Source organism: Berghia stephanieae, chromosome 2, assembly GCF_034508935.2.
Source record: "Berghia stephanieae isolate SIO BIC M18660-M18661 chromosome 2, UCSD_Bste_1.3, whole genome shotgun sequence".
NCBI lineage: Eukaryota > Metazoa > Mollusca > Gastropoda > Nudibranchia > Aeolidiidae > Berghia > Berghia stephanieae.
In genome coordinates this window covers 22,596,298-22,609,143 of record NC_088361.1, presented here as the reverse complement: position 1 = coordinate 22,609,143, position 12,846 = coordinate 22,596,298, and positions in this window count along the sequence as shown.

The following is a 12,846-nucleotide window of genomic DNA, read 5'->3' as shown; positions in this document are numbered from 1 at the left end:
TGTTTAGATTCTACGCTTAAAACACAGATTAGTTAATCGAGAAAATGTTGGCAAGCAAACACTTCAAACAATCATAATAAGTTAATTGGATGACACCAAAAGATTGTGTGAAGAAAGAGAGGAAAAATGAGTTCAAAAAGGCTACTAAAAATCTATCCTTAAATTCCACGAACAAGTCTAGAATGATGGTAGAAATAAGTTGGGAATAGGTCGACTACTAAATCAATAATGTGTGATGATAATAAGCAGGTCATTTATTCACCGTCAACTCATTGATTGGTGACGTCACCATTTGATTATCGTTTGTTTTATTTGCAAACGTTCGAAAATTGGCATTCGAATAATTCGACTGTTCGTCCGTTCTAACACTTCTCTGATGTAACCTACAGTTCTGGCCACTGACATAGAGAAATATTTTACCATCCATGGTTCCGATAGGCGTTCTTGTGACTATTACGTCCTGATTGGTGACAACGGTGGAATCTTGCGCCCATATTATCACATAACTTTAAAACCATTTAGCTGCCATGCTCTGGAAAAACGCGTATTTAAAATATTGGCCAGAAAATGCGTCATTCAAATATCGATCAATTGAAACGACGCTCATCGAGGCCAAAATTATCAAAACTTTTGATTTAGATGTAACATTTCGCGAGGTCCCAGGTTTGAGAGTTTTTGCCATGATGAGGGTCAGTTAAATCGATCGATAGTTGAAGGACGAGTTTTCGAGCCAAATTTTTTAATGCATGTCTTTCCAGAGTACGACAGTAAACCGGTTCAAGTCATGTGGTTGGTAAGGGGAGATAAGTGAAATCCAAAAGTCACGCGATCTGCTCCTTGCCATCCTCTGCATCTATTGTAAACAATGATTACTTCTGTTTTTCACCAGTTAACTACCATGCTATGGAAAAACTCGAATTTTAAATATTTGGCCAGAAAACTTATACTTTAAAAATAGATCGATATAAATTTCCCTCATCTTGGCCAAACACTCTCAAACCAGTAGCTTCGCTGCAGAGTACGACATTAACACTCTCGCTACCAACCATAGTAAAATCACCACATTCGTTACGATACAACCAGCACTTTTATCATTCAAATTTCTTTTGTAAATTACAAAATTGAAAGACAAATAGCTATAAAAACGTGACACGGTGTTGTAGAGTTCATTTTGTTGACTGATATTATGTATAAAATGTATTTGATGCTTTTATGTTTGAGTAAGAAAAGTCTATTTTTGTGTTGGGTGGGTGTGAAATTTGGGGGAAAATTCTGAAAACGGCTGGTAAGGAAAGGGTTGACATGTCACAAGCAAGAACCATCCGGAACGTTTTTTGTTTTGTTGTTTTTAACGCAATTTTGAGGTTAAAAGTTACCATAACATTCTTTTAAAATCAGATACGACATTCTCGATTTTTTTCTTACCTGAATTATATTATCTAAAAAGTAATTTTAAAAACCTTAAGCTTTTATATAGTGCAATATCCACTAAACGTGCTCAAAGCGCTTCACAAAATGTCCCTGATCAACACGTAACACGTAGAACAAGTAATGACGCCTGTTAGGCGATATTACATTTTTTTTCCGACAGAGACAACGGTCTTTTCGGCCAAGTACTCATTTTACACCTGAGGACGGTGAGAAAATGTGAGTAAAGAGCCTTGTCCAGGGACTCAACTCTGCGCCTCGAACTCGGGACCTTCCGATCCGAAAGCCGATGCCATGCGACAAGACCACATAGCCGCACGTAGATTATTTTAAGGCCTTAATACTTTTTTTTTAACTTCTGCAAAAAGTCGAAACTGCCGTTCACTAGCAAAGCACTTTTACCAATTAGTATAACAATCAGATCAGTATTTTGTCAAGAAATAACTCTTCAATCTGTTTTCCTCCTCTTTCTTTTTTTTCCCGATTTCTCGGCAATATTACCTTCACAAATACCTACTTCTGTATTACTCTTCAATAGTCGAAACGTCACTTCCTTCCTAATGACGCATGGTAACTTAGTAACACTGGCTCTAAACCATCGGAACAATGGCGGACGCCAGTATGAAGTATTTCCCCGGCGAGCATAAAAGCGTATCCAGAGGGGAAAAAAAAACACATAAATTTGATCATGTTTTGACGTTTACACATTCTGATCAAAAGGCATATGAAAAGTTCTAGCCAGCATGAAAAATAAAAAGCAATGATTTTCTTTGTTTAGAACCAAGATGGCCGCCGTTGCCGGGCGGCGTGACATCAGACTATTGAATCGTATTGAGCACCCCTCCTACTTGAATAAGAATTTCACACACACACACACACACACACACACACACTCACACACATACACACACTTCTCGCACACACTCTTTTTTATAATCAATCGTAACAAAGATCAAATCCCCCCCCCCCCCCCCGCTTTTTTTTTTTTTATTTGCCCGTCTCTTGGCACATCCTTTCCCCTCCTTCCCCGCTTCCATTCCCTTACACCCCCCCCCCCCCCCAAAGAAAAAACCCAACAAGACCGAGTGTTATCAAGTAATAGCGGGGCAATTCTAACCACCCCCACCCCCCAAACCGAATTATAAAGTGGTAAACTGTGGAGACTTGTCTTAGATCGGAGTCCTCGTGGGAAAACATTGAAATGGCATCTCTGGTGAAAGCTTGGAAATCGACCCAGGCGGGTGGACTTGACGTTTGGTGTCAAACTGACCTATCTCACACAACTGTTTGCCTCTGACGTAAAACAGATATTTTGAACATTTATACGGCGCATAAAATATTTGTAAAATTCCAGAGGCTATTCTGGGGGGGGGGGGTAAAAAGAGGTAGAGGGAGACCAAGAAGATAATGGTCACAAGACATCAGGAAATGTCTGAATAAGACAGTGACTGAATGTGGAAGGATGACGCAGGACAGGATTTGTTTTGGTTGGCAGTTGCGGAGGTCACGTCCAGGGGGGATAAGCCATCGTGATGATGATACAACCCATTTGAAATACTTGCGTTGTGCTGAACGAGCTCATAAAGAGTCGTCTTGAATCGGCTTATAATGAGTGGTCTCCCTTGGAAGTGTAAACAACAACAAAAACGTGAGCTTTTATATAGCGCAATATCCAATAACAGTGCTCAAAGCGCTTTACAAGGGAGTCCCTCGCCCACAAAAAAAAAAAAAACTTAACATGCTGGACGAGACATGACACGACGCTTGTTTGGCGATATTACAATTTTTGCGATATTGATAAAGTCAGCGCTGTTAACGGCCAGGTACTCATTTTACACCTGAGTACATTGGGAGAATGTGAGTAAGGATCCTTTTCCAATGACTCAACTATGCGCAGCTTAGAGCGGAACTCGAACACGAGACCTTCCGATCCGAAAAGGCAACATAGCCGCACAAACCACCCTCTTTCTCCAGGTACTGGCACCGCCCCCCCCCCCCCCCCCCTTTATCTTAACTGCCTCACTCCAATCGAGTGTTATCAATAGCGGGGCAATTCTAACCACCCCCCCCCCCACCCCATCCCATCCCCCAAACCTAATTATAAAATGGTAAACTGTGGAGACTTGTCTTAGATCGGAGACCTCGTGGGAAAACATTGAAATGGCATCTCTGGTGAATGCTTGGAAATCGACCCCGACGGCTGGACTTGACGTTTGGTGTCAAACTGACCTATCTCGCACAACCGTTTGTCTCTGACGTAAAACAGATATAAATTATGAGCGTTCATACGGCGCATTTTGATTGTTTGTATTAGCATTATGCTTAACGCCTTCATAAACCATCGTCTTGAATCGCCTTATAATGAGTGGCCTCCCTCATGGGTGTAAGGGGAAATAACCGAGCATTTGCATTAGATAGCCCGATTCTAATTACAACGCGAAACATATTGGACGACACATGCCGCCTGTAAGGCGCTATTACAATCTTTTTGATCTCAGATCTGCTATCTGAAGAATAGAAAGCGACGTGCACTTATTTGAAGGTCTGATAACCTAATTTCTAATGTGGTCATTGTTGTAATGGAAATCTTTAAAAATTACGCAAAATATTGTCCATTACAACAGCATTAAACTAGGCCCATAAGTGGGTTTGGATGTTAGACCTGCATATATGTACATGCCGATAGCAAGCAATTGCTTTTTGTTTGTTTCACGCTATTAAAACCGGGATAAACTCCGGCTCTATGTGGGCCTTTTGGTGCTGAAGGGCTACTTTTAATGGTCGATATTTGATGTTAAGACTTCCATCTATCCTATATGTAGTTGTTAAAGTGCCGACAGCTGCTTTGGCGATGATTTACATTGTTTGTGTGGGTCCAGCGTTCCTGTATTAGCAGGTCTGAGACCGGACATAGTTATGGGCCTGTTTTAACATTGTCATAATGGACAATATTTTGCGTCGATATGAGAGAATTTCCATTACAACATCGAGCCCGTAATTATTTAGGTTGTCAGACCTGCAAATAAGTACACATCGTATGGACCCATTGCTGTTTGGAGATCAGGGGTCATACGATCTCCAGATCCAGGCTGGGAGATAAAAAAAAGACAGAGGCGTTGGCCGTTCGATGGCCCAGGGGTAAGATGTCTTGTGCTATAACGATAATTAAATTTTAAAAATAAATAAATAAATAGATAAATAAATAAATAAATAAATAGATAAATAAATAAATAATAGACAAATAAATAAATAAATAAATAGATAAATAAATAAATAAATAAATAGATAAATAAATAAATGAATAAATAGATAAATAAATAAATAAATAAATAAATAAATAAATAAATAATAGACAAATAAATAAATGAATAAATAGATAAATAAATAAATAAATAAATAAATAAATAATAGACAAATAAATAAATAAATAAATAAATAAATAAATAAATAAATAAATAAATAAATAAATAATAAATAAATAGATAAATAAATAAATAAATAACACATTCAATTCCTTCATTTCAAGGGAAAAGTATTATTTATGATTATTTCGAGAGAAGACCGAGACTACCTAATGTCACCCGATGTGTAACGCCGCATAGTGACCAATGAGCTTACTTTTAAAAATGATTTTATTCCTTTTCCATGATACATAAGCCGGGACAAAATCCAATTTGGATTGTATTTTGAGAGAGAGAGAGAGAGAGAGAGAGAGAGAGAGAGAGAGAGAGAGAGAGAGAGAGAGGGAGAGAGAGAGAGAGAGATGAGAGAGATAGAGGGAGAGAGAGAGAGAGAGAGAGAGAGAGAGAGAGAGAGAGAGAGATGACAAAATAGCCCAGAGAAAGTTCCCAATACAAATACAACTCAAATCCCTTCTGGACATCCTGACGGCTCCGACCCACCCCCCCCCCCCCCCCCGCCCCAACCCCCAGCCACCACCACTCCCAGCATCAATACCATCACTTCCCAAGTATCGGAATTCAGTGGACCCTGGTCAAAATGTCACTGGTCAGTCTGACAGCCTGGAGCCAGTCCATAATACGTCATATCAGAATCGAATAGCCATTCTCTGGAGGAATCAGAAATAGAACGGGGAAGACCCATTGTTCTGATGGATCAGAAGAGGGGAATAAAATACAACTCACAAAAGGAAATAAATAATATCACTTCTTCTTCTTCTTCTCCTTCTTCTTCTTCTTCTTCTTCTTCTTCTTCTTCTTCTTCTTCTTCTTCTTCTTCTTCTCTTCTTCTTCTTCTTCTTCTTCTTCTTCTTCTTCTTCTTCTTCTTCTTCTTCTTCTTCTTCTTCTTCTTCTTCTTCTTCTTCTTCTTCTTCTTCTTCTTCTTCTTTTCTTCTTCTTCTTCTTCTTCTTCTTCTTCTTCTTCTTCTTCTTCTTCTTCTTCTTCTTCTTCTTCTTCTTCTTCTTCTTTCTTCTTCTTCTTCTTCTTCTTCTTCTTCTTTCTTCTTCTTCTTCTTCTTCTTCTTTCTTCTTCTTCTTCTTCTTCTTCTTCTTCTTCTTCTTCTTCAATTGGATTCAATAGTCTGACGTCACGTCACCCAGCAACGGCGAGCAGCGTGGTTCTAAACAAAGAAAATTGTACTTTTTATTCTTCATGCTGGCAAGTGATCAGAATGTATAAAAATCAAATCATGATCATATTTAAAATGTTTGCTATAGATAGACTGCGCTTGGCTAAGAAACTCACAACATTGCTATCCGGAAGTAAAACAGACCAACAGACAAACTATGTGTTACCATGAACTTTTATAGTCTGGATAATACGTTTTAATGAAAATTACTCATAAACGCAGATGGCAAAAAACAATAACAAAGACCTGAGTGACGTCAACTTCATTCTATTTTATTAAAGCCCTGTTGCCACTTCAAAAGTTTTGCGTCTCTGTCTTTCGCTGTCTCCGGATATACTCCAGCTCCACGGGCCCAATGAATCCGACAGACAACTCTTCCTAATTTTCTCCCCTTATTTTCCCCTTCTTCGAGCTCCAAGCAACAGCCTTTGCATTCCATTCCATTCAATGAAATTTACGATTAAATTGAATGAAAAGAAACCACAATAATTTAATATCTAATAAAATACAAAGAAATCGTTTATGAATTGATGACAATAACTCGCATTTCCTTCTTTTAATTTTGTCTTTCATTCTAAACATTTGGATTGTGTTCGCCTTTTTAAAATCCAATTCTTTTTCGACTCAATTGGTTCTTAATGATTCTTGAATCCATCTCTATGTCCAATAATATTCTTCACAAAATGAGCATCTCTTTATAAGATTTAATACAAATTCGGCCGAGAGGTTCTTCAGAATATATTATTTTATTTTCATTACATTCTTCTTCTTCTTCTTCTTCTTCTTCTTCTTCTTCTTCTTCTTCTTCTTCTTCTTCTTCTTCTTCTTCTTCTTCTTCTTCTTCTTCTTCTCCTCCTCCTCCTCCTTCTTCTTCTTCTTCTTCTTCTTCTTCTTCTTCTTCTTCTTCTTCTTCTTCTTCTTCTTCTTCTTCTTCTTCTTCTTCTCTTTCTCGTCCTACTCCTCCTCCTCCTCCTCCTCCTCCTCCTTCTTCTTCTTCTTCTTCTTCTTCTTCTTCTTCTTCTTCTTCTTCTTCTTCTTCTTCTTCATCTTCTTCTTCTTCTTCTTCTTCTTCTTCTTCTTCTTCTTCTTCTTCTTCTTCTTCTTCTTCTTCTTCTTCGAAAATAATTATATAAAATGATGATTTCTTGTTGTTATAAAGCCTAATACTGGACGGCAGAAAAGATTTTCGGTGTCTCTCTGTTCGATGGTGCTTAGATAATTAGCTGAGATGTTGTCAATGACGTTGTCGTGAACGGATTTCCCAATCTCGTTCACGATGTAAAAAATAAGGAAAAAGTTCAGAAAAAGTCTCCACCGAAGTGGGCGTTCTCCATATATGTAGAGGACATATATGGGCGGTTAAAAAATGCTCTAGAGCACCTCGGGAATCGTCCCGGTCTAGCCTGATTCTTATAACATACCAAAAGTATGGCGGATCGGATCTTCGGAGATGCTACGATAGGCAAAGATAGTATGTCTGCTTAGAAGAAGGCTGTGGTCAAGAGAAAGAATGAAAGGTGTCGCGAGCTTTTAAAGGGTAGAAATGATGACGTCACGATTACGCGGGAGACAGTGAACAAACACAACATGAAGATTACTCACAACAGCCTGATCGAGACACGACAGTCATACCATAACAAAACACTGACAACAACAACCTATCACAATAATCAGTGACATAAAATCTTCCCCACATTCCTCCCCCTCCTAAAATGCTTTCCCTCCTGAAGTTATACCCGATATAGATAAAAAGCGGGAAGATCTCATGTTTGCATAAGTTTGTCTGGTCCCAAAACATTACTTAAAATATCTATATCAGAACATAGTACTTATGAAAGTTGGACCAAAATTTATAAAAGATAACTTGTTAGGAAGGATGCAATATTTTAAATTTCATTGGGGATATAAGCAAACAAAATTGTAAGGCAAGATCAGTGGTTGCTTGCTGCACTTGTAAGTGGCTGGAGATATATATATCCCATTTTTTTTCTCTAAAACAATGCAGCTGAAAATAGAGCTTATTTAGTATTTACATTATTGCTAGCAGGCCAGGGAATCTCTTTAGTAATTAATTGACAAGATGACAATGACCAGGGATAATGTCAGAAGTAAAACAAGCATAGTTGGAACCATGTCAGTTACCAATTCATGTTAATGTCTATAATACAGGTCCTGTCACAAGGTGGTATCCATCATCATTTTGAAGCTTATGCTTCTGACTCACCTGATTGAGGTAGTAAAATACCTGCTGATGTATAGCCATAATTCCCTCCCTCTCCTGCTTGAGGTGATCACCCATGTGTTCATGTTATCAGTTCATAGGGGTACCACTACCATGATTTCCTGGCCCACATGGTCGTCGTGGTACCCTCATGGGCTCTTTCTCACATCTTGGCTTATTCTGGTTCCATCAGGTTGGGTCGGATTCTAGAGCCATTATCAGATGGGCCTCTGGGTAACTCTCTCCCTTCCTCGCCTGTGATTCCGAGGGGTACCATCCCTGGTATCATCAGGTCTCTGGGTTCAGGGGGGCTTACACCAGGTATCATCAAGCCTGTGGTTCCGAGGGGTTCCAACCCTGGTATCATCAGGTCTTGGTTTCAGGGCACTTTTTTAGCTGTCATCAAACCTGTGATTGCTTGGGGTATTATCAGGCTCCCTGTGCATGGTGTCTGCTCCTGGTGTCTCTAGTAGTCCCTTGTGCCCTTGAGTCATCATGATGTGAGAAGCTTCTTAGTGGGGAGGTGAAACCTCTACCCTTTGATGGGGAGGTGAAAGTGTCACCTCTACCCCTTCTCCTTCAGCCTTTGGTTCCAGTCTAGTATCATCAGGCTGAGCTTCTCTGGCATTTTCTTTGGAATTGAACCCCTTCATCACTGTCACTGCCATGTTGACAGTGGTGGCATCGACTCGTTGCTATTCTGCTCAGTTGATACAGACCGTGATGTTGCTCCAGACAGTCATACATACTTTGTTGTTTCTTTCCTTGGTCTGGGGTTTGTCTTTTTGTACATAGCAACAGATATGAGTCATGACAGAGTTGGAAGCTTCTTGATTGACCTTTCTTCTTAAAGTTTGTGTCTGTTTTTTACACATAACACTGCACCGAAGACGAAATCTGCAATGATGCTGGCAGGACTGATCAGGATTGCATTCAGTTATAAATTATTATTATTATCATTTTTTTTTTCTGTCTTCGAAGTGCACTTTGTTGCCTCTTCTAATTCCATAGTCGAATTTCATCTATTCAACTCTGTCTTCAATGGTTTCCTAGCAGTCTTGTGAGCTTGCTTTAAACATAATTTTTAACATTTCGCCAATAATTACCCCTCTTCCTTTATGGGTTTAGGCATAAGTTCACATCCTTTGTTGTAAAATCTATCTATCATTGACTGCACTACAGATGATGGAAGCAATTAGTAATACACATTCTTCCTAGGTATGTAGCTTCATAATGTCACCATTTTTTTTTCTTTCGCTCTTCTTGACCATTTTTCACTAGTCAGAGAGCGGTGGTTCAGGTGTTGTGCCTTTAAGGAGGCTACCCATGCCATGTCTAGTTTATTCCTTGATTTGAAATTATTATCAAGGAAATAATTGACCTGAATAAGAGTTCTGCTGCTCATGTCATTACTTACACTGTGGTGGTAATTAAAGTGATCTGATTTGTTAGAGTTATTTTGCATCTTTGTTGAGGGTCATCGAATGCCATTCTCAACTTATGTCGTGGGTATCCCAAATGGATTAGAGTTGTTAGGTCCTGGCCTCTCATATTTACTTTTATATTTTAACCACAGTAAGCAGCCTTAAGTAACACATTGACATCACTGGAGGGTGGCAAGAAGATATATATGACTTGTGATCTCACTCTCTTTGCTATTTCATGCTTCTTGATGTCATGTACTGGATATGCTTACACACAATTTCAAAATCTCTTGAAGTGGCAATTTCAGCAAGTTCCATCACTTCATTCGTTCAAAGTGGTCATTGTGAAGTAAGAAGAGATTCTGGCTTATTGTATAATATATTATTGTGCAGCGTCCACCAGTCTTGTCTGTTGGGCATGGAGCTGAGATGTTTTAAGTTTGAAAGACGATCGTCAAAATATTTTCCAAGGACAAGGGTATCATCGAGGAAGGCTAGTATCCTTTTCTGGTTTAACCCTCTCAGCACTTGATTATTCTAGAATATGTCCTAGGGTTATTGAACAGTTCAAGGGGAGTTTATTAAACTCAAGCGTCCTTGGTATGTACGGAAAGCTGCTTTGTGCTAGAAATCTTCATGGACTGGGGATCTACCAATAAGCCAAATTGGATGCACAAACAGATCTGTCTTCCGTACCAATATTGCCATTGCAGCAGCCCAGCTCCAGGTTGAGGGTTGTATTACCCCTGCTTTAAGCATCTTGTCTAACATTTCATCTTCTTCTTTGGTAAAGTGAACGGGGGTACGTCGCAAGCCTTGTTTAATTGGCTTTGCATCTCCTGTATCAATGTGGTGTTGTATTGCTTGATATTCCCACAGCAATTGTTCAACTTTACCTAGTCTCTCATCTCCCAGAATGGACGTAACTCTCTGCCAGAGATCTATAAGTTTGTCTGGTAGTTGGATCGGCTGGCAGGAAGGTCTTGATATGGAGCATTCCCCCTCCGTTTTTGTCGTGGGGTTGCTGAGTTCGTCCACTTCTGTTAAATTCAGCCAGTCATCTTCGTCATCCTCAATTATATCTCTTGCTTCCAGGGGAAGCAGTTGTCCTATTTCCGTCCCCTTTTTGAGGAAGCATTCATCACCTGTGTTGATTAAGCACACTGTAACAACTGGTTTGGTTACGTGCAGGGTATGGCCCACAGAAATTGGCAGATTTCAATATGGTTCCAGGTACATAAATGGTGAATTGGGCAGATAGTCTAACTCAACATTAGTGATTACTTCTGACTGGGCTGGTATGATCAATTTGTGGGGAATGGCAATCTTGATAGCTGTTCGGTTTCCATCATCCACTGGTAAACCTGTTTGTGCCATGTCACACTTGGGACTTACATTTTCAGTTGAATTTGTTGCAAGAGGAATGATTTGATTTTGACAAAATAATTGTTGTTTTTCCACATCAATCTTTGCCCTTAATTTCCTCAGCAGGTCTATTCCTAATAGCATTGGGTCGAAAATGGGAGCAACATAGATATGAGTTAGCAGATGAATCTCTCCCAATCGCAAGTGTAGTGGTCCCACTAATTTTGCAGAGAAGCTTTGATCTTTACCTGCTGCAAACATCTTCATGGACTTCGTACAAGTGGGGGTGGGTAGGATTTTATTATGGGCGTTTTCAGAGATGATGGTAACATCTGCTGCGGTATCCACCACTGCTTGTACAGGGACGTTTTCAATTGTACATTGTACTTTAAGGGCAGATTCTGACTGTAACCTTGCAATACAGATACATTCTTCCTCAAAATAAGGTTTTACAATCTATTCTGGATCTTGGCTAGGCCGATATTCATTGTGGCTTCCGTTGTTGGTCTGCTGGGCAAGGTTTTCCTCAGTTTCTTAAATGTTTCATAAAATTAGAACAGTCAGAAGAGTAGGAGCACCAATTGCTCATAGTCTTATATCTGTGTTGTGCCTCAAAAACGGGGTCCTCTTTAATTGCCCTTGCTTGAACTGGGATCGATTCCGGGCTCAAACTGATCCCTGCCCGTTTGGCCGTTTGAAGAAGTCAATTCCCGTGCACTGAGTGCTACCATACACTTAAAAAATGGCAGGGTTCGGAATTAAAGTCGCAGCGCCAATTGTCGTGAACGGATTTCCCAATCTCGTTCACGATGTAAAAAAATAAGGAAAAAGTTCAGAAAAAGTCTCCACCAAAGTGGGCGTTCTCCATATATGTAGAGGACATATATGGGCGGTTAAAAAATGCTCTAGAGCACCTCGGGAATCGTCCCGGTCTAGCCTGATTCTTATAACATACCAAAAGTATGGCGGATCGGATCTTCGGAGATGCTACGACAGGCAAAGATAGTATGTCTGCTTAGAAGAAGGCTGTGGTCAAGAGAAAGAATGAAAGGTGTCGCGAGCTTTTAAAGGGTAGAAATGATGACGTCACGATTACGCGGGAGACAGTGAACAAACACAACATGAAGATTACTCACAACAGCCTGATCGAGACACGACAGTCATACCATAACAAAACACTGACAACAACAACATATCACAATAATCAGTGACATAAAATCTTCCCCACAACGTCATCAATTCTAGGGATGGTTATTGATCAGAGTAGGAGATTTAATTAAGGCGACAATTGTCAATGACGAGCCTTCAGCTTTGATCTGCCTTCTGTTTCAGGAAACGTGGTGATGAGATGTTGGACCCACTGTCTGAAACGATGTTGTTGTTTAGGCGTTTGTTGATTTCTTTGTTCAAGCCTTTTCTTTCGGAGACATTCTGTAGTGGATTTGTTTATGAGTAATTCTCATTAACCCTCTCCTTACCAACCATAGGAAAATCGCCAAATCGTTACGATCCAACCAGCACTTTTATCATTCTGATTCATTTTGTAAAACACAAAATTGAAAGACAAATGTTTTATTATAGCTATAAAAACGTGACACTGTTGTAGAGTTCATTGTACTGATCAATGTTATGCATAGAATGTATTTGTTGCTTTTCTGTTTGAATAAGAAAAAACAATTTTTATGTTGGGTGGGTGGGAAATTTTGGGGAAAATTCTGAAAATGGCTGGTAAGGAAAGGGTAAAACTGTATCAACCAGACAATTAACGTTCAATGCTACACATAGTTGTGTGTGTTGGTCCTGTTATATTTCCGAATGG